Source organism: Cynoglossus semilaevis, chromosome 5 (assembly GCF_000523025.1).
Source record: "Cynoglossus semilaevis isolate Cse_v1.0 chromosome 5, Cse_v1.0, whole genome shotgun sequence".
Classification (NCBI taxonomy): Eukaryota; Metazoa; Chordata; class Actinopteri; order Pleuronectiformes; family Cynoglossidae; genus Cynoglossus; species Cynoglossus semilaevis.
Genome location: NC_024311.1, coordinates 10,972,106 through 10,991,964, shown reverse-complemented (window position 1 = coordinate 10,991,964; position 19,859 = coordinate 10,972,106). Strand labels below are relative to the sequence as shown.

At 36.7% G+C, this 19,859-nt stretch overlaps 1 protein-coding gene and 1 long non-coding RNA gene across 3 annotated transcripts in view; one reads left to right on the top strand and one right to left on the bottom strand.

The window, feature by feature from the left end:
* Positions 1 to 19,859, bottom strand: part of tox3 (TOX high mobility group box family member 3) — a 280,269-nt gene that overhangs the window by 215,926 nt on the left and 44,484 nt on the right. The gene's annotated exons all lie outside the window — the stretch shown is intronic.
* LOC107988572 (uncharacterized) lies at positions 102 to 19,836 on the top strand. The gene is made up of 3 exons (XR_001760054.2): positions 102 to 5,260; positions 19,014 to 19,051; positions 19,228 to 19,836. It is a non-coding gene; the product is annotated as an uncharacterized LOC107988572 (long non-coding RNA).

Below are 19,859 nucleotides of genomic sequence, written 5' to 3'. Positions count from 1 at the left end.
AACGTTTTCACACTCAGACCTGTATTTATAGGTCTGTACTATGAATATAAGTACAGTATGCAGTATCACTGTACTGCAGCAAATAACAACACAGCATCGGACTTTAACTATAGCAACTACTATATTTAACTATATTAGCTACCAGTGTGTATACACAATGACAGTATACATTGATAAATGATTAACTGATACATTCATTTATCAGTCACCCATCCAACATTTATGATCGATTTATTGTGATTAATCAATTAAACCCAAACCTGTTGTTTTTGACTCTAAGAGGAAACTGGACACAAGAAATCCCACATGGAAGAAACATTCAGACTCCATTCAGAGAAACCATGAATTACCTCCAGCTATCAAAGTGATTTTTGTACTGGATGTCAGGAGCAGATAGCAAATTGCCCAGTCCAGAAGATTAAATGTTATTCAATGTATTTATTAAATATAAGAGACTATGTCTGAAAAAAAAGGCTTTGGACATTCAGATCATCTGCATATACAGTGAATAAAAGTCTATGAAAACATTTTTCAGTGTATTATTTAAACTGCAGTTTCACTCCTTAAAATACGATTGGCCCATAGATCACACTTTTAATAGACATCTGTGTCCATTCTGAAAATAAGTGGTGAACTATGTGTATACTATAACAAATACAATGAAAGGGTTAAATTATACAAATGCACTCGTAGTTGCTGGAAGAACAGAGTGACATTCATTGAACTAATGGTGACAATGCTTTAACCAGACTCCTAAAACATTAGACCACTGAGTCAACATTAACATGGACTTTCTTTACTATAGACTTTTTGTAAAGACAACCAGACTCTAAGCTAAGCTCTGGTGGGCCACATAAACTGATAAGGTGAGTCTCATTTGGCCCGCAGGGCTTACAACTCGCTGTAATGGACAAACAGTTTTTGTTGTCAAGTAAAAAAAATGATATCTCTCATAACAAACTGGGGATGAAAAAATTCTGGATTAACTGATAAGGGGCTGCAAGGTGTAATTTATTAGAAAAGAAATGCAGTAAATATTTGTAACAGCACATGTCATATACACTATCGCCTCCTGCTGGTTTTCTTCATCCTTGTTATAGTCTATACAATGGATCTTCATTTACTATTGTTACATTTCTTTACGTTTCTTCAGCCTTTGTTGGAGTATGAATAAAAAACAAGTTTTGTTCAACCCTAGAGCAGATTGTGACATATTGTAGTCTCTCAAACACGCACACACACACACACACACACACACACACTGTGCTTCATGATGCAACCAGATCTAAGCACAGAAAGCTGAACCTGATCATTCAAATGTCCTGGGAATCTAATGATGTGCCAAGAAGGCTCAAGTTCACAAGCAACAACAAAAAAAAAATTCAAGGACGCAGGCCACCTGCTGCTGCTCGAACAAAACAGCAGCCAAACACGGCAGGTTACTGAGGCTGCTCCTCAGAAGCACTGATCAGCAGCCAGTGCAACATAAGCATTGATCCAGACAAAGCCAGTCCCTCTAACCATCAATTATTAATGGTAAATGACAATAATCACAAGGTTTTTAGGGTCGACTGGTTGGTCGGCCGTCCTTTCAGAGGCAGCCAGCTGTGCTGCAGGTGAAACGACTTTCCTTTTTTTTTTTTCTTGTTTTTGTTTCACTGTTTAGTTTACTTCAAAACAAAACAAAGGGGCTCAGTACCTGTGGCCTGCATCAGATGGCGCTGCTATCGAAACAATGCTAAATGTAGCACTCAACGTAGACTTACAAAACAACTTAGACTATGAAGCTAACACCTACATGTATGTTTAGATGTAAACAACTGACAGTTGTATTGTAGTCACACAACAAATATCACATTTACAGTGACTGGAACGATAGCTAATGAATTCAGCAGTCCTACAACAGATGGTTGGAATATTTCCGGATGACATTTTTTGATAACAGACCTAAACTATTAGCAGTAATTGTACACAATGTTTGCTAGCTGAGTTAGCTTCATCGGGTGTCAGAGAAGACTTAAACTGTTGAAAAAAAATAAAGAAATGGTTGACTTGGAGTGCAAACTGTTATGATGATGCATTATGTTTTTTCCCCCCAATGTGAACAATAATTCTATCAACCTGAAAATACGACTTCAATGAGATATGACTTCACTTCATGAACAACAGTTAAACTGGTCGACTTCAGCATACATGGCTTTATCTCTGCATTCACGGAAACCCTGTGTAAAAACAGAAACGTTATCCTGTCGGACAAACTGATGACAGACGAGATCGTAGCCTGTTGCGTGTCACACGTGTATGTTTGTTCCTGGCATACTGTCAGTTTTACATAGTAAACACGAGTGAATGGGGGGAGGAAGTTGCACCTGCCCCTTTGTTCTCTCCCCTGATGGGGAGCTTTGTGTTTGTCCCAAAGCATGGTGGAGTACAGTGACACATTTCACTCCGTACACCACAAAGCTAGTGAAATGAGACATTAAGCAGCAGGCTTAGCTATCAAGGAGCATTTTAACAGAACAATCCTGCCTACACACACACACACACACACACACAGAGAGAGAGAGAGAGAGATACATCTGAAAGAAAAGAAATAAATTGGGCGTTCTGCCAAGCCCATTACCATTTTTAAAAGCCTTTGCTGATTTAAAGGACCCAAGTACTGAAAGCTGCGTCATTTAAAGTGAATTGAATACAGTGTAATGGACAGAGAAGACGTTTTGTTCAAGTTCAAACAACATCTTCTCAGCTGCTTTATCCAATTTCTGAGAGCTTGGAGCTGCAGAATGAAAGAAACAAAAAAACATCTGAAAGAACATCTGCAGCCTTGCAGGTCAGTCATGCCCTGTTTGGGAAGGTTGGAAAATTAAGATCCAAGGATAAACATCAGATCCCTGCAGAGAACAGCTACTCATGTTTGAGTCCTCCAACCTGTACAAGTAAACAACCGCGAAGAACACTTTCATAGCATTTCACTTCAGAGCAGCAGATTTCTACACCTGTGGCTTTCCTGGGCAGCAACAGCCAATGAACAAATAATACAAATGCTGAAAGTTGAACGTTTATTTTTCAAATACAATCTGCTTTTAATATTAATAAAAATGACAGGAAATCACACTTCTTTGTGTTCGGGTCTGCAGGGTCCAACCTGCATTTCCTTTTCATTGCGATCACCATCTTCTAGCTTAAGATAGAGCAGCATCTCCACGGGCAGCAGCGAGAGTAAACAGCTGCGCCTTTGTGTTATGAGTGGTTACAGGTAATCAACAATGCATCCACTTACCTAAGACTCTTCACAGAGGAGATTGTTTTTCAGCTGCACTCAGTGATTGAAAGCATTAGTGATGGATGGCAAACTGCTTAGATGCTTCACAGACGTTGACTGTGACCACCACCGCCGGGCCATGAGTGGAAAACATATACAGCAGTTTATTATTTGCTAATCTCTCACCTTTGTGTAATGTGTTTTTGAAATTGCACTCAGCCAGGAGTGTGTTGGTGGTGTTAGTTCTAACAGGAGTACCGTGGTTAGTCCAAAAATGACAACAACAAAAAATTTGAAAATGAAGCACAGAAAATAATAAGAAATGTTTTCACAGTGAGCGTACTATATGATGACTGCTGCGAAGAAAACTAAAAGGTGTCATTCTGGAGATAGAATACCAAACGTGGCCGAGGATGGAGGCAGTGTGTGGAGAAACGACCGAAGACACACCTGAAAAATATTTTGGGTTTTTCCCCTTTTCCTCCACCTCACACAGTCACACCTGTTTTCCAAAGCAAATGTTATCAGACCAGTAACCAGCCAACCAAATCAACCAGCTCAGCTCAGATGCTTCCTTCTCCAGAACAACCGCTTTCTTAGTGAATCACACACAGAGGGGCTCACATCAAATTACCTCTGCTGCAGCTTTAGGGGCATCAACTCCACCAAAATATTTTTGGGTTTGTTCTGAGAAAAATAATAATAATAAAATTCAATGAAGAAAATGAAATCCAAAAGCTTATCCACTGTATCACGTTTATCTGGTGAAGTAATCCAGTTGAAATCTGTTGAGAGTGGAACTGATGGAACTGTGGTTCTGTACTGAAACAGGTCGAGAACCCAAATTGGTTATGAATGTTGATTTTAATGCTTTGTTTTTCCTGGTTCTGTTCTTGGTTTCTGGCTTTAAACACCTTTTTGAACCTGTTTTTATCTTCATAAAATAAATGTCATTATTTAAAACAAAAGAAAACAGCAGACGCAGTTAAGGCGACGCTGCAGATCATCAGCTCTGCATTAGTTTGTTTTTTAAGCATGCAGATGGTGCGGTGGGAAGATAATGGAATAAATTAGTTGCTTGCACACATGTCCTGATGCATCACGGAATAAAAGGTGTCAAACTCTCTCCCAGCATTCATCTGGAAGTGATAAATACATTTGGTTGATTTGCCGGTGCACTAGACAGCATCCGGGCTACGACAACGTATGTTATTTTATGTAGATTGTACACAAATTTAAATGGTGATTATTGTAGAGCAGTCATTCTTAACCATGGGGTCACGGCCCAAACTTGGGCTGCCCGTGCCACCTACAGGGCCGCAAAAACCTTCAGTTTTGCACCTGTGGGCTGCAAGGGCCGCGGGACTGCAAATGTTATCAACTAAAGACACCAGGGATATGCTATCAATGAAAAGCTCAGTTACAATGCAGCTTTCAACCATTAGGTGGCAGTAATGCATCAGTCAGTTCTTTAAAAAGTGGAAAAGTCTTTCTGTCCATGCTAGCTGTGGCAAAAAATATGGAGAAGACTACATTTTTGTGTAGATACAACCCGACTTCACCACTTTGTACTATAAAAATTGGGCCTCAACGTTGAAAAAGTTAAGAGCCCTCATTATATATATACATATTTTAATTTTCACTCAAGTTTCCTCTGTCTATGATTTCACTATAACATCTCAACACAACACGAAGGCCTGCGAAAATGTGTGGATAACGATCAAAATGTTTTTGTGTCAGAGCAGAACGTAAAGCTCGTCCATCACGGACTTTAAGTAAACCATCCTTTGAAGCAGTCACTTTGTCTTTCATGTGCACTGCGTACTGCATGCAGAGTACTAATTAGTGTCTAATAGAAACTGCAGGCAACAGGCATGTGTGAAAGAACTAATTTGATTGTAGGCAGGCCAATTATGACCTAATTACCCAGCTTTCCTTGCCTGGATTAAAGCTCAGTGGGTGAACACTCACATGCATAACAAGGCCTCAGTAAAGGTAAGTGTTTATTAACACAAATGAGCCGACGGCTATTTCATACAAATGTATGTTTATAGATTGTCAGTCCTTACAGTGTGCATGAACCGGCTGAACCAGTTTGCACAGAGACCAATACATTCTGCTCCAGTACCTTTGACATCCCTGCCCCACCTCACACCTGTGCCAACTGACATTGACTGTACGACAAGGCCGTCAGTACAACAGAAAAATACACATTACCATACACACAACTATTCACTGATATTTATGTTGGATTTGGATATAACTTTCTTCTTAGAGTGTAATACCACCTTAAAGTCTTTGGTTAATTCATTTATTCAATATTTCTTTAGCACAAACTAGGACTTCTTATGTTTGTTTTCACTGACAAAACCCTAATTCTATCTTTTTGATATAAATAAACCAAAACCTTCATTTATGCTGTTATGTTGGGAAAAAACCAATATGATGCTAAAAGGCTCGTTGAGGTTATCTTCAGGAAGTTTCGTTTAAGGTTTGGTGATCAAGGTTGGATATAAAGAAGAATCACCAGGAGGGTTAGTCTCTCCAAACAGTGACAGGTCTTGGTTCGATACCTCATGTTGAACTTCATGCTACCCTAAAGATCAGAGGTCATCGTTGGACAAGTCTAAGGCAGTGTTTTTTTAACCCTAGGGTTGCAACTCCACGTGAGGTCACCGGGAATTCAAATGAGGTCGCCTCAAATGTCTAGTAATTGATAAAAGAAAGACTGATAAAAATATTTCTTTATATATCTAATTATTAATAATAGGTCATTATTGTTATGATTATTATTATGATTATTGTTATTAAATGTAAGATTAGAAACCCCACACACAATCTTAAACTGTATTGTCTCACTTTCAAATATATAATATACCATACAAAAATGTCTGAGCTGGCAAATCTTGATCGACCACTGCATTCAATCACATGATTGCACAAGTGACAGGTGACAATTCACAAAACACATCAAACCTCACTGGACAGTTTTAATTTAAACATAATTTTGCTTAAAAAATGTTAAATGTGTTGAATGAAAAATGTTGAAGATATTTACATGAAATATTCCATTTTGTTAAAGGTGAATATGGATTATGGAATAGTCAGTATTTAAAGTCAATATTCTATCAAAATTAAATGAAGATATTTACATGAAATATTCCATTTTGTCACACTGTAGACACAAGTACGTGTACTTTTATAGTACAGCTGTACTGCTACCATAAAACATCAGGATCTGACCCATTGCTATCATTACTGTTTAAACAACAGATTGAACCGTTTTTAATTTTCACAGCTGTTGGAAAGTTGTGTTTATTGTTTACTCCAGAAATGACGTTCTTCCAGATGTATGCACAGCAACCGCTCGCACCATCTGGAAATTGTCATTCAGTACATATTTCTCTTTTTCCCCTATTTTTTTCTTAAGAACTCTGCAGCTCTGGCCCGGGCCATCAGCGCTGGACAGCCTGCAGTGGTCCGTTCCAGAGCCTGCTCCGGTTGTTTTGTGTTACGCTGGGTTCGGAATCAGACATGACAGCCGGGATAAGAGGGAGGCAGATGGTTCCTAACATGGCATCAGTTACTAGTCTGACAGAGAAACCTTTTATCCTGTTGTTTGCCCTCTGCTCGTTGACGGCTGAGATCACATCATTAGAATCTCATTATTCAGAGGAGCCATTACTCAGTGCAATTGTCAGACGGGCAGATTCTTTTCCTGGTTTCCTTGTGGTAAACTTGTTAACACGGCGTATCATTAGAATGCCATATTTGTTTTCACCCTTTGTCAAGCAAGTCATCATTTCTGTTTATTGACCCTCACATGTAAAATCCAGATGTTTCTATTTTGTCCAACAAGGACTCAAGTGAAGAAGACAAAAACACACATGTTTGGTTTAATATATGAGCTGTCAATCATGTTCTCAAAGCAAAGGATTTGTGTTTCAAAGAGAGAACCAGGATAAACACCGACTCTAAAATATTTGGTCTACACAAGGGTAAAAAAAAGGGTTTGTTTTTAAAGGCAGAAAAAACAAAACAGTGAGAAAACCTGTTCATCACTCTGAATGATTTACTGCCTTTTCACGCAGCTGCCTAAACGCTGCTGAAAATACCCAGAGAACGCAGCTGCAGCCACAGGCTTAGGCTCAATCCACTGTGTGTTCACTTTAAACAAGGCCGAAAAAAACACATGTCAATTTAAGAGTATCATTGAAAGGGGAAATAACATCCACACGGCTCCATTGCCCTCTGTAGAAACTTACAATGTCACAAGCCAAGCAGGAAAATAAATCCTCAGGTGGACGGTGTTTACAAGCACTGGGCCAGTGGGGAAGAGTACGAGTGAGTGGACAGCAGTGGATGAATACACATATATATATATACATATATATATATATATATATATAAAACATACACACTTAGAGAAGAAAAAAAAAAAAAAAAAATTTTTTTTTTTTTTTTTATTTTTTTTTTTTTTTTTCTTCTCTAAGTGTGTATGTTTTATATATATATATATATATAAAACATACACACTTAGAGAAGAAAAAAAAAAAAAAAAAATAAAAAAAAAAAAAAAAATTTTTTTTTTTTTTTTTGTTTTTTTTTTTTTTTTTACTTCTCTAAGTTTGTAGGTTTTATATATATATATATATAAAACCTACAAACTTAGAGAAGTAAAAAAAAAAAAAAAAATTTTTTTTTTTTTTTTTATTTTTTTTTTTTTTTTTTCTTCTCTAAGTGTGTATGTTTTATATATATATATATATATATAAAACATACACACTTAGAGAAGAAAAAAAAAAAAAAAAATTTTTTTTTTTTTTTTTTGTTTTTTTTTTTTTTTTTTGTTTTTTTTTTTTTTTTTCTTCTCTAAGTGTGTATGTTTTATATATATATATATATAAAACATACACACTTAGAGAAGAAAAAAAAAAAAAAAAACAAAAAAAAAAAAAAAAAAATAAAAAAAAAAAAAAAAAAAAATAAAAAAAAAAAAAAAAAATTTTTTTTTTTTTTTTTTGTTTTTTTTTTTTTTTTTTGTTTTTTTTTTTTTTTTTATTTTTTTTTTTTTTTTTTATTTTTTTTTTTTTTTTTGTTTTTTTTTTTTTTTTTTATTTTTTTTTTTTTTTTTTTATTTTTTTTTTTTTTTTTCTTCTCTAAGTGTGTATGTTTTATATATATATATATATATATATAAAACATACACACTTAGAGAAGAAAAAAAAAAAAAAAAATAAAAAAAAAAAAAAAAACAAAAAAAAAAAAAAAAACAAAAAAAAAAAAAAAAAATAAAAAAAAAAAAAAAAATAAAAAAAAAAAAAAAAACAAAAAAAAAAAAAAAAAAAACAAAAAAAAAAAAAAAAATAAAAAAAAAAAAAAAAATAAAAAAAAAAAAAAAAACAAAAAAAAAAAAAAAAAATAAAAAAAAAAAAAAAAACAAAAAAAAAAAAAAAAACAAAAAAAAAAAAAAAAACAAAAAAAAAAAAAAAAATAAAAAAAAAAAAAAAAATAAAAAAAAAAAAAAAAAAAAAAATTTTTTTTTTTTTTTTTCTTCTCTAAGTGTGTATGTTTTATATATATATATATATAAAACCTACAAACTTAGAGAAGTAAAAAAAAAAAAAAAAAATTTTTTTTTTTTTTTTTGTTTTTTTTTTTTTTTTTCTTCTCTAAGTGTGTATGTTTTATATATATATATATATATATATAAAACCTACAAACTTAGAGAAGTAAAAAAAAAAAGAATAAATAAATCATAAAAACATAAAAAATAATTATATATTTTGGTGTTGTTGTTTGAGAACCACTGCATTAGAGAATTAGCTAGGCTAGATAATTTCAAAAACTTCCTCCACTCAAAAGTCGAAGATGGCAATGCAGCTCAGCATTTATTATAGTTAGTCCAATATTCCCTGTTCTACTAAGTCCTGGGTCCAAGTCAGGACTCAACATACAGTAGCTTGAATGATCACATCGTTTCAAATGCAACTCTAAATGTGGTTAACATTTACATAAGTTCTTGTTAAGTCACCGTTAATTACAGACCACCATGCAACGGTCTTGCACAGAACGTGCAGCTGAGGTTTGTTGAAGAAGCCTGCTGAGTTCAGTAAAGAATGGTGCGAGCAGAGATGGATAGTAGTGTCTTTGTTACACAAGAGGTATAGAGATAAGAAAATGGTTGTGGGTAATTATACTCATGCTGAGTTAGTTTCCAGAGCAGCTGCCGCCTCATGAATAAACTGGAACAACAGTGAACACACACTTTACCCACTACCACCTCTTCAGGGTATTGTTGTGTTGTAACTGTATACTGAGTGTATTGTTTCATACTCACAAAGCCACTATGTCTATGTCAGTGTATAGGTTCCATTTTTGAACTCCCGTGTACTTTAGCCTCACGTTGGCACGGCAAGTTCTACTACAGCAGGTGGTCAAAGGGAATCTGTTCAGCATCTGTGCTCACACAGTCTCACCAATCAGATCAGAGTACAGTTTTCTTCATCAGATCTTGGTCTGAGTTAGCCTTCAGCTACTTCTGGAAACATGCTCTGATCAACTGACTCAATGATCAGACCACTGTTTAGCTCTGTTTAGCCCAGGGAAACCAAACTGGCGCTCGTAGCAAAACCTGATATGGAAATTCTTCCAGACCTTCTCAGAACCTTAGTGTCATTTTCATTTCCCAAAACTGGAATAACAGAAACTGAAAGGGGCTTAATGTAACCCCTCAGAGGAGAAAAAAAGAGCTTAAGGCAAACTCCCCAGAATTCAATACATAACAAATTCTGTAGTGGAAAAAAGTGTTTACATTAAGTATTGAAATTCATTTGGAGAAATGACAGGAGGTTAACACAAAGTAAATTCATTGTTTTTTCTTCTTCTAACTAACAAGATTCTTTAGAACTGGTTTAACTGGTTTTAGAGTCAGGAGTCAAATGTTCATTGCTGCTTCTAGAACAATCCACACGGCAGTATCTTAAATGAAGCAGAGCAGACATTTCTTTAATTGGCAGGCTGTTGTTGAAGAAATAATTGGTTAATTTTAGTCAGATGAGTGATGACTAAAAACCTGGCCCTGAACATCATCCATTCTGTTCTATGGGGACTATTTTGGGAAACATTCATATTTATCGTCTGTGCTCAGATATACATGGATTTCCTTGTCTCACGAGTCACGGGTATGAAAGGAAGGATGATTAATGATGCAAGTTTCTCTTTTAAGTACCATTATGGGGGTGTCATTCAGCATAGCTATAACCTCAAGCACCACCAAATCTTTATTCAGTCCAAGCCGCCTCTGTAAATCTATTCACTCTTTCTCCGTCGAAGGAGACAGACAGAAAACATCATGACTGAGCTCTGAGAGCAGGTTGGAGCAGGTAAGGTGAATTCTGATGCCGACAGAAAGCAGGAAAGCTTTGATGGTAGGGCTTGAAATTTTCAAGAAATAGCTCTAAATTTACTATTTGTAATGTTGGTAGACGGCACGTGTAGCCTTCTTTGTTAATATTTCTGGGCGAACTCGCACAGTTTCCATTGGTACCTTTTTGTCCTTCAGCCTAAATCAAGTTATTTTAGCTTTGTTATCTGATATTTCTTTTCTTCGGAGGAATATTAAATATCTTAATTATATGTTGAAGGGGCTATAATTGCCTTTTACCTCTCTAACCAGGCTTGACTTTCTCTTTTAATTAGAAAAATGGATGAATAATTTTAACTGTTCTGCGTTCATTAAAATACCAAGTGAACTGAAAACACACGGTGGTAATTTTAACCTCAGTGTTTTGTTTTTTTTTCATAAGTCATCCTGAAAATATTAATGTTGTCACTCTGAAGCTTTTTTATTCTTTTTTTTATTTAATGTGAACTTAGCTGGTGTGTTAAGTTTAACTAAATGTTTATTTCTTAACCCCTGCACAAAAGGTCCAAACAAAATTGCCCTGCGTTGCCAGGCAACAAGCAAATGTATGAATGTGTTTAAGCCTTGACAGAGCGCTGTACAAACAGGGAGTCATCTGACTTGACATCAGCTCAGTCACAAATGATCCCTGCGCTCCATCCCGATGTTCGTTACTTAAAAAGGGGAAAAATACACATTCTAACCACAGTGGTGTGTTTCTACACCTCAGGCAAAAACCGTATTTGTATTCAGTGTATACATTGGAAATATAACGTCCTCAAACTTTATAATCCAGCACAATGCCTAAATCAAATGTAACATGAATACATCATAATAACTGACAAATATAAATAAAAAAATGTGTAGATTCTTCATGTTTTGTTTTTTTTAACATTTAAGGTTTTATGTAACGTTTCTTTAAAAGCCTGTATTTCTTTGCCCAGCTGTGGTTATTAAGGTCAGAGGTAGTTTCACCTGACCTGTTGAAATGATTGGTATTGGCATTTGCAGCTCCAGACCTAAATTGACATCTAAATAACTCACTGGTATATACAGCAAAAGTTCAGGTTCAAACTGCTTTTAAAAGCAATGAATGCAATGGTAACATTTCAAAAGTTTACATGTGAAAAAAGCAGAAACATGATTGTGACGCAAAGGTCACCACATAGTTAAAGGTACAGTGTAAAGAGTTCAGGGGCACGATAAACACACACGAAAAACTTTGTTGTATAATATAACAATATGAATAGTGATAAATAGTAAATGATAATAATAATGGGTGGGTAACTCCGGTACGGCTCTTTTTGAGACACATTCTTGGCAGATTATAAAATATCAACATAGTTGAAACTGGCATTTCAGCAGCTGGGGAGACACATATACAGTATGTGTACCAAAATCCTGACAAAGTCAAATTTCTCCCAGCATTTCCCTTTCATCTAAGGTAATTATTGTCAATGTTTGTAGTATTGGCATTCTACTTCACAGTGGACAATTTCTCGCGAAGCATGAAATGAACGGTCCAACATGAAAAGACATTGTTTTTACCTCCTGCCCTACTTTTGTCTAATGCTATCAGAAGAGAGACCATTGGTGGTTATGCAGTAAATCCAGCTTTTATCTTCATATAAAGGAACCCTTTGAACTCTGCAGGAACAGCAAACAGACGCTAATGAAGTTGGTGTAGCAGCCGCTGGCAAAAGGATTAAAACCATTTAAAGAGAAAAAAAAGGAAAAGTAGAAATCAACATGAGCAAAGATGAAGACTGAACATGTATTGATTATTCTCATTGATTCACCCACAGAGTATTACTTATGTATTTCTAACAATTTATTTTACAGTTTTTCGTAGTTTAGCAGTGAAGCCCCCTCATTAACTAACTACAGTGTGTTCTGTCTGTGATTATTTTCAGTTTACACCATAATGATTTCACTTGACACACACATGTTTACACCATAATGATTTCACTTGACATTGTAATATATGGATGCTACTTTCGGGGTGATTAATCATAATATGTCGTAATGATGACATTTTTATTCACTTTTTTTGCCTTAGCAGCTTCTATTTAAAGACCACCTTGAAAATGATAAATAATATGATAACATACTGACTCATACAAACTGAACGTACTTTATAAATACATGTTTGGGTACTCATGAACTACATGCAGTACTGTGGCACAGTATGACTCAATTCAGTATAGTACTACTACACACTATAGCAGGGTTGACCAATAATGTCAATCAGCTACATACATTTAACCATTAGGTTAGGTCAGTACTTCTCAAATAGTGGGGTGGGCCCCCTTGGTGGGTGTGGTGGGGTATCAGAGGGGGCGTGAGGGGCTTTCAATGGAATATGACACGCTGGACATAAGAGTAAAACTGCTGTAATGCTGGAATGATAACAATCCTCCAGCCACTAGGTGGCAGCAACTCATACAGTGGTTTGTACAGATCGAAATATACATCAGGTTCTCAACTGTATTTCAATTCACGGGGGTGTGGGTTGGGGGTGGAGGGGTGATAACATTTATGTCCCCAAGGGGGGGATCACAGAAAATAACTGAGAACCACTGGGTTAGGTGATGGCTATAAATAGTGAAAATCATTATTTTGACCCTGACATATATATATATTTTTTTTTTTGTTTTTTTTTTAATTATGAAAAATAATGATTATATCTTCCATCACTCAGTTTGTTCATCATCACATGGATGTTCACTCTCCTGCTGTGCGTCAGCTATGAGTGCTGTCTATTTCCAACCCTGCATTCACTTCCTGCGACAGTAAAGCCATGTGAAAAAGGTTACTCCAGTGATGTACTCCATCTTCAGTGAATACTACAGTAAAATATGATATATAAAACTGCAGTCAGCAAAATAGATGTGGTACGAAACGTTGGGAAATGTCAAGAAGCTCGTCCACATGCAGCAACACTGGGCAGTGGCAAAGCACAGAATATAGCATGAATAATGTACTTACAAGTATGAACACCCCACCACCACCACCACACACACACTACACACACAAACACATACAATCCTCCAACGGGTGCACTCACGCGCACATGCATACACACAGAACACGAATGTCAAATGAATGCTTGATTATAATGTATGAAATGTTTCTGATCAGTCAGCTGAAAAACTAATTTCATTTTCTCATTAGGCCTCTCTGCCTGGGGCTCATTCTCATGTCAGTGTTTATTACTCTGAAAACAGAAAATTAAAATCATCAGCTTGGTCAGAATCACATCCGTGAATCACTAGATATGACAGAGAAAAAGAGAGAGAGAGAGAGACGGGGGTGGGGATTGAAGGGTGTGTGGGGAGGGGGCTCTGAGGAGAGGAGGAAGGAGAGGAAATATTAAAGACTGGACAACAATTGAAGGGACATGTCTCTCATTTTACTGTGGCAGTGGATTTATAGCCCACATGACCTTTTCCCTCTCCAGAGATTTGTTGCCATGCAGTCATCCATCATGGTTCTAATTTGGCATAAGGTACAGTAGGTTAGAGCAGAGTTTCTGTTAGAACAGCCAGGATATTTTTCTTTATTATAGAAAAGGGTTGTGAAATAATAATTACAGTAATAAAAAAACTGGAGGGTAATTTCAGTTATTTAATGAGAAGGTTGACTGAACTCTGATGAATTTGATAAACAGTATAACTATTAAGGACAAACGACTACAGTAGATTTCAAGACGTTACTTAGAATTAACATCATATAAATATATATTTTAAGTGTATTTTAAGTTGTGTTAACCTTAGAGTCGACAACACAAACACAGCAGCTTAAATGTTGTTATGTAGACACACTAAAAGATATGTCTGATACTGTAAGACTGAAGTGAAAGCAGCGCATTAGAAATACAGCACAGTTTCCTCAGTGATGATTCAGCTCTGGGTTCACAGCGAGGGGCTGCGCATTGATGTTTCTACAAAGATTAATCGAATCAACCACTTCTGAATCAATAGAGTTACAGAAGTTTAAAGAATCATTTCTTCAGCAGTGCTTTGTGTGTGTAAAATGAAGACGAGATTCGGGGGGATGAAATATTATTCAGATTTTACACCGATTTTTTTTTTCTCTATTTTTTAATCAGCCTGAGTGTCTGAATGGTGCAGCAGGCCGAGCCCTGCTACAAACACACTTTTCCACATTACAGAAACATGTGTCCTGACCTTTTCAGCAAAAACCTTTCATTTATTTTTCTAATGCACTTGATCTTGTGAGTTAGCCTGTTCTCCTAGTCATAGAAAAGGTCAAAGCTTGAACTCATGTCTGATGTCTGCCTGCAGAATTTGCCATGTCACCTTTAATTTCCCCAGGAACAGACATGGAGCCTCATCCACCCAGATTTAATACAAGTCGGTGTTCATGCTGTACAACACACATCGATGGTATAAACACAAAAGTCACAGTGACAACTGGAACAGAAGGCTCTTGTTATGTCATGTAAACCATTCTTTTTGACCATGAAGTAATAATCTAAGAACAACTTGTACTGCATCAAAAGACAACTACCAGGAGTGTGCATGTCCATTTCTCTCTTGCTACTCAACTGTCCCATGGATTCAAAAAGTTGTCCTCAGGTCTGAGCCTGCAGTGGCTCATTACCATTGGAAGGTAAAGACAGAGGAACCAGCTGTTCAGAACGGGGCTGTAGTCCAGCTGGGTTCAATCCTAATAACATACTAAGTTGCACAAAAGTAACATAATAGGTAACTTTTAAGTTTTGTTTTTATTTTTATTAAAATTCACATTCACAAATAGCAACATTTGGCCCCCAGGCCTTGAGTTTGACATTGTCATTCAAAGCCTAAGAATAATATCAACATATTGAATATAAATGATGTTAATATATGTCTCTAAACAACATTTTTTTTGTTTTATAACTATATATATTTGTATATATTTGCAGAATTATATACACTGCTGTTTATATATACTGTATATATAGATACTATAGGCAGAGTAACACAACACAACTCAAATTATAGGTAAAGAAAGCATCAAGTGGACTCTTGATCCTTTATCATGGGCTTCTTTTCAGACTATATGGTCAAATAAACTGCAGAGCTGAGCATCACTCACCGTATTCATCTACAACTCAGACGTTTCCTCAATGACCCAAAAAGAATGAGGCAGTGTGATTATCCATTAATCAAAAATGGCAGCACAAGCTCATTTGTATTGTTCAAGTGGATTTCTGAATTTAGGACATTGTGGAGAAATGACCCTCTTATGCATATGAACAGCCTCAGAGGGGGAGAGGCTCTGGGTGCTGCATGTCACAGCAATGTTGATCAATGATGCTGCCTGGAATTATGAACACAGAATTAGCACATTAGGACTTGTATGACAAATAGGCCAATCTCCAGCCGGTGCCCGAATCACCTCAGAGAGCAGTGAAACTAATTGACTGGACTCATAGGCCAAGATGAATTCAGCTGGTCACCGAGCGTTAACATCAAAGCTCTCTACAAATGTTTTCAGCACCAGGTCAGGTTGTTCGTAGTGTTGATTGTCATTTTTTGATACTTCCTTAGGTTGAGTCTCAATATATGTGCAAAGAACAGGAAGGCAGTGTTCAATGGGTGATGCAGCTCTGTGGTTTAATCAGTGACATGCAGAGTGTGCATGTAGGAGTGACCTCAACCCAAACCACAGTGAGGACACACAGGAGGAAAGCATTTACTTCTCTTTAGCATGAAGCTAATCTAATCCAAAAATAAATAAATAAATAAATAAAAAAAGCTCTGCTGTTTCTGCATCAGAAAATGTATAGATAAAAATAAGAATAAAAAAAGTAAAAATATTGACGAAATACAACAAATCTTTTTGCATGGTTAACACAGCGAGCGGAACAGAAAGTGAGCAGAGCTTCAACAACAATAGCACATTTGAAAGGAAGTGTCAACTGAAATAAACAATCATACTCAAGATCCCAAGTTTTAAAATGAACTTTTAGCCCAAATATGACCCTAACATGATTGCCCGGCAGTTTTGACCCTGGATAAACAAAAACCCTAACGACGAGTTCTCAACCTCAAAATGTGGTCAAACTATTCATGTTTTTTTTCTAGTGAAGCAATTCAAGCATTCTGATTCTAACAAAACCCTCTCCAACATTTCTTTGCTGAAGATTAAATTTTCACTTGGCCACAGTTCATACAGTCATTCAAACAAAACAGCCTCAAACTGAACTGAGAGCTGATCTGTTTGATTAACATCTGTTTTTGAAATGTTCTGAAATGTTGATTTCTGACCTGAGGCCATTTCTACTTCCTGTTCTTTGTTTGGTTTGAGTCATTAATGCTACATCAAAGGCCTACTTGATGTGACAGTGTCACGTAACCATTGAGGCATTTGGATGACATACTGTACTGACATATGACATGACAACACATTTTACAATTTAGAAATTTCAGATAAGGAACTGACCAAACTAAACAAAGGTTGGGGGACATGTGCCATTCTTTCATATCCATGCTGTTCTGTTAATGGACTTGGAAAATCTTGAAATTAGTTATATATCTCCCCAAGATCTACAAAACTAATCACACATCCTGTGACTTCATCTGGGGATAAACCGGCTGCAGCCGGAAGGAGGTCCAAAGAGATCCAGAGCAGACACTATCGAAGAGAGTTGTCTTTGGCAGTCAGGCAAAGAGTAGTGTGAGCACTGCAGTTGTGTCTCTGGGTGCAAATCTACTTTAAAATCTACTTCAAGCTTATATCACACTCTCACTTGTGATTCTGAGATTCACATAAAGCTAAGTAGACTGACTAATCACTAACAGAACTGAAACAGCAGCACCACGTGGTACCTCGGTTGGCAAACACTGACCACATACACAGACTGGACCAGTCTAGTCTGTGCTACAAAAAACATCGGACCCTGCAGATGAACTGCAAGTTGAGCATATTCTTCCCAACAAATAAAAAAGCCAACTTTACAGATATAATCACAACACAATATAAAAAATCTACACAAATGTCAAAGAACTCATCAGGACCAGCACGATGCCTGTTAGCCTGACGACCACAGCGAGTGCCACAAACACCTGTGGAAATCTGGCCTCTTATAATGTAAATAATAAACTATTACCTGACAGCCAATCAGATCACGGCATCCATTTGCACGTCACATTTACCAATTAGCCACACAAACCTGCAGCACTTCACTGATGACAGACGGACCCAGGAAACACCTGTGATCACCTGTCATGAACCAACGTTTTGAAATGCCCTACATTGTACATAACAGTATTTGATAATACTTTGTCATGAAATACTTAAATATGTGCCACTCACATCGACAAATTAGTTTTCCAGTAAGTGTTCCAAGAAACACATTCTGTGTTTAATATGTACAAAAACAGTAAAGTTCTTTTTCTCTTCTTCTACCTGCTGGGTGTTTGGAGTGTGTTAGCAAACACTAATACACGTGATAGACATTAGACTGTGTGGCCTTTTAGCAGTAACAAGGCAGTAGGTGAGAATAGGCTGAGGGTAAGTACAGACCCCTGAACCCAGAGAGACCCCGGCTCTGCTCCTGCCCTCCCCTTCAGCTGGCCCCATCACTTTCTGCAGGCAGCCGAACAAAGAGAGGGCCCGAACAATGGATCACTCTCTGAGATCTGAATGGCTTTGTGGGTCAAGCTCTGGCCCCACCTCCTCCCTCTCTGACAGAAACACAACCCATACTTGTTCTGCTGAAGGCCGACCCTCCCGTCTGAGGAATAATGAACGCTGCCTGGGCATTAAACTGATAAAACTTCTTCGACTGGGAGCAGTGTGCAGACAAATCACCTATAATGGCACGAGACTGGAGCCTGTCTTCTGTCCTGTCTGTCCCTGTGTCTACCATACACTGTCCAGGCGTGCACACAGAATTCTTAAGTTCTTTGCTTGGATGTAACGCAAAGTGCAGCTTTCCAGATGATTTTCCTTGTGTTTTTTTCTTTCTGACAATTGATTTAATTTTCAGTTTTATTTCCCAGTGTTTCAAACATGAGCTCCTGAAATTGACTTGTTTTGTTAGGCAAATCAAACAATCAACTGCCACAGAAACTTGTTATTATAAGTACAGCTCCTCCTACACTGCACACAGGATCAGCAGCCAAGCATAAAATTTACCCATTTCATAGTCAAATTTCCACATCATCTTGTACACGCTTGACAGCGACAGCAGAACCTGGAATTTCTGGTAAAGCGACTAAGGCTGTGGATCAAATGATAACAACACAACATGTATTTTTCAGCTGCTTCCCTACGTTTGTGTGAACAATATTGAGTGAGCTTTCTTTTTTCTTTTTTCTTTCGTTACAGGCAGTGAAAAACACACACCAGCCATCTGGCAGAGTGAGGTAAAGGAATTATTTTAATGTTATGAATCATGTGAAAATGCAATTAGATCTGAGTCTGCTCATAGTCAGCATAAGGAACAATAACATAAAACTTAATTATCCCCATGGGGACAACGGATTAGATCATCATCATTTACTAATCCCTCCCTCTTCACATTTAACTGTTTGTGTTTCAGGTGTATTTGAGTTCCTGTCAGTTTTGTGTATCTCTCTGTGGCTCACTGTCTGCATGGGCAGCTGAGGTCTGGAGGCATGCAAGCTGTTCGGTCTTTCACCTCTGCTCGCAGCCCCTCCCCTAGGTCAGCAGCTATGCATCAGATCAAGTCAGGCCTCACGGGGTCAAGCAGCAGTGCCAGTACGGCCACAGTGAAGCATGAAGCAGAGGAGGATGGAAATGATTGGCTAGTTTAAACACACACTGTAACTACACTGTCAATTTGTGAGAATATTATTCTTATTTACTGTTTTACTGCAGGTTTGGGTCAAACATGTCTTCACTATATATAACGGTTTGCTTCAATAATTCATGAATTATTGAATTAATGAATCCACAATGAACAAAGAAAAATGTTTTACTTGGACATTAGTCAATTCACTTAACACATCTGTTCGATTCATATTATTATATATTAATATTATTTTCTGGGTTTTTTTTTTCGTTCTCTCTTTGGTTTGTCTGAGGTCACACATGCACATGTAATCATTATTTAATTTTAAACTTTAAAGGAATTTCCTAATTTTCCTAATCCTAATTTTCTCACATTTTATATTTTATATTGATACATTCACAGATTATATATATATATAT